Source organism: Bidens hawaiensis, unplaced genomic scaffold, assembly GCF_021521415.1.
Source record: "Bidens hawaiensis isolate Kalapana, Puna unplaced genomic scaffold, B.hawaiensis_p1.1 tig00050483_1, whole genome shotgun sequence".
NCBI lineage: Eukaryota > Viridiplantae > Streptophyta > Magnoliopsida > Asterales > Asteraceae > Bidens > Bidens hawaiensis.
In genome coordinates, this window is record NW_027499030.1 from 36,660 (window position 1) to 40,318 (window position 3,659).

A 3,659-nucleotide genomic window follows, 5' to 3' on the forward strand; every position below is an offset into this window, starting at 1 on the left:
GCTGCGGGGACAGTTCGTCTCGCGTATCGCAGTAACAGGTGGTCTTCACGCAGGCTTCCTTGTAAGGAGTCTGGCGCGTGGAGCTGCGCAGACAACCTTAGGCGGGAAGGAACAAAGGACAAGCAAAGAGTTAGAAGAAAAAGAGGGAAACAAGGCTTAAGGGCGGGACGGCGACAAGAGGGAAAATAAGGCGGAAAGAGAGAAGGAAGAGGGAGGGGACGGCGGAAAGAAAGAGAGAGAAGGAGGCGGGAAGAAAAATATATTATTATTAAAAGTAAAATATAAGCATAAATAAATATTAAATCACACAAGAAAGAGATCGGGTCAGAGAAACGGGTACCTGGGTCGGGTCGGATCGGGGCAGATGTCACATAGAGCGTGGTTCGATCGTCTACCGGTCCACCACATCTACGATTGGGAAGACTTCCAGCAGAAATTTAGCCAACACTTCAGCCAGCAAAGAAAGTATACCGAAGAGCAATGGACAATCCTCAATTGCATTCGAGAAAAAGATGAATCTTTGCCAGACTTCATCACTCGCTTCAACTCAAAGAAGCTAAGTCTGGGTAATATTAGCGAAGATCTTGTTCGCGCTGCTTTCATCCAGGGCGCGAACGACCCAGAGCTCATCCGCACCTTAACGGGTAGAGATGGCATGCCATCCACATGGGATGCCATCATGACAGCAGCTAAACGCTTTGCGGAAACGGAGAAGCAACTGGGTAGAGATCTCCCCTAGAGCACAAACCTCTACACCCAGAAAACAAGAGAAGACAACGTCCTTACCGCCCGACTAAACAAAAAACGGAAGCTAGGCATTTGGCAGTCAAGGATAAACTTTGACACCTCATCCGGCTTGCAACATCGGTTAGGCGGAAGGGATAACGTACAGTCGAACCAGAACTCCAGATGGACGCCACTCACCAAAAGCGTCACCGAGATATTCGCCACTGAGGAGCTCCCATGGCCAAAGGCTCCAATAATCCGACATCGTCACAACGCTGATCGGAGCAAATACTGTGACTTTCACAGGACAAAAGGCCACAACACTGAAGAATGCACAGACGTGAAGGACATCGTCGAAGCATACGTCAGAGATGGAACGCTCGCGCACCTCGTGGCGTAACAAACGCTGAGCAGGCTGATGCGTGTAGAACCCCAGCTGGGGAAAACACGAATAAAATTACAGCTTCAATGCCGGAGACTACATACTGCGTAAACAACGAGATCCCAAACCAGGTGCATATCGGCTCGATGGCACTCCCATCCCAACATGGAATGGAGCTCAATCACACAGTTTGCTTGTAGATCAATTCCAAACTTGTAAAGAAAAGTCCCAGAGCCACCTCCCCGCTCTCGGTCTCTGAATCAGACCGAGGCACCGGATCGGCAGTGGAGGCAACCTTCGCCTTCCCCTTCCCGCCGGCAGCCTTCTTCTTCCGCACCAACGGAGGACCATCTGCGGATTCCTCATCAGAACACAAGATTAGAGGAATTCCAGCAGAGGTTTCAGCATTGAGGGGTCGAGGGTTGAATAACTCCTTACCTGGCCGCCTGGCGCTCAGGATCTCGTGGCCTGGCGGGTAGACCTCCACGAACCGATCTGCCGTCTGTTCAAGGATGGGCAACTCGTTCTCATCTAGAGCACGAGTACCCATCCGAGCGGGACTATCAGCCTCCCGCGGATGCAGGAGCGACTGCAAGTCGTTCCCCTCTAAAATAAAAGAAACAAACAGTTAGAAGACAAACCTATATAAACAAAGAAGACAGAGCATACCGTAAGGGACAGAGTTCAAACCGTATTCGAGGACGATGGGAACCTGTGACGCCTCCTTCCACACCCGGCTCATCCCAAGCATCACCATCCCGTACTCCGCAAAGCGGTATACAGGAGTCTGGACCCGGGAGATCTTGGCGAACCACTCCGCCTCCTGGTAGTTGAGGGCGTGAAGGGCGGGGAGTGCTCTCCCATTCTTAAAGGTCATCGCAAGGGGGACGACGCGAGCGGAGATATAAAAAAACTCACGCTTCCACGACCGAAGACTGCGCTCGGTAGCGCAGATCTTCAACCCCTTGATCCGATTGACCAAGGTATACCACCCCTGGATGCACCTCCAAGAATAGAAGGTCATCAACCGGTCAACATGGGGCTCCACGCCCAGAATGAGGCACACCCACTCAAAGTGGCGGATCTTGGCGATCGCCATCGGGTGTACCTCCGTCAAATGCACCCCGTGCCTCTCCAAGACACGGTATACAAACTTCGTCAATGAGAACCTGAGATTCCCATAAACAAAGAATGCAGCGTACACCCCTATCTTGCCCTTGGGGGCATCGTACACCGTCTGGTGTGGCTCCGGAAACTCAGGCTCGAACGGCTCGAGCATGAACTTCCGGACGACGTACCGATAGAGGTCGGCCGGAAGAGCACGCTGGTATTCGCCAGCAGTGCTCTTATCGTCTTTATCAGACGTAGACGTCGGGATGTCGACGTGCACGTCAGATTCTTCGGCAGCAGCTTCAAAATCGTGAGTAGAAGACATGGTTTGGAAGTAAAGAAGAGTGATTTCAGGAAAATGCTTGGCAGAAAGTATTCGCCGGAAATCTTTTACAAGAAGAGAAGAGTGAAAGTGTGAACTACAAAGGACCCTCTCCCCCTTTATATACTCATCGCAATTAATGCGATGAATTTAATGCGGAAGAGAGAGAAATCGCAGGTGCAATGAAACTATGACACGTGGCAAAGTGCAAGCTGGCAACAGCTATTGAAAGGACGCGTGCCATTAATTTCGCGGCCACGCGCCCGAAAAATCGCGCCCACGCGCCTGAAAAGGCGTCTGGAATGACCATGTACTGTCACGTCGCCATAACTTCCTGCACGTCTTGACACAGTCAGAAGAAACCGTCGGACGACGTTTCAACAGTTTGGACTGTTCTTATCCTTTCACCAACTCTTCGAATTTCAAAATTTCAAAAAGATTCAAAAGTAAGCGGGAAAATACCCCTTACCTTGGCAACCAAGTAACTATAAGACAGGTGCGGGTACAGTGTTAAGGCAAAACCCTTCACATACTTAGCACCTGCAGGGAATTGAAGCCAAGAATACCTCGGCGACCAAGTAACTATAAGACGGGTGCGGGTACAGTGTTAAGGCAAAACCCTTCACATACTTAGCACCCGCAGGGAATTGACGCCAGGAATACCTTGGAAGTAAAGTAACCGTAAGACGAGTGCGGGTACAGTGTCAAGGCAAAACCCTTCACATACCTAGCGCTCCGCAGGGAATTGAAACCAAGAAGGATCTTCCGGGCCATGCTTGCGGAAACGGGAATAACATCCCCGCATAGCGGGAACGTCGAGAACTGTATTGTTTGAAGCTCCAAGATGGAATTGGTGGTTTTAACATAATTGATCACTATGTTCAAAACTACCAAAACCTCATGGAGAATCTACACAAGTGGGACTCAACGCTCCTGACTTGCGAGGAGGTTACAGACCTACCCGCATCATACCCAAAGATCAAGCAGGAAAGTCGGGAATTTCTGCAAGTGACATTAGGACTTCCGCGGGAAGAATCCCCATGGAAAACCTTAAAACTAAACCCTTTTCAAAACCCTTTGCTTAAGTCCAAAAGTTCACCTCACTTATTAGACATTCAT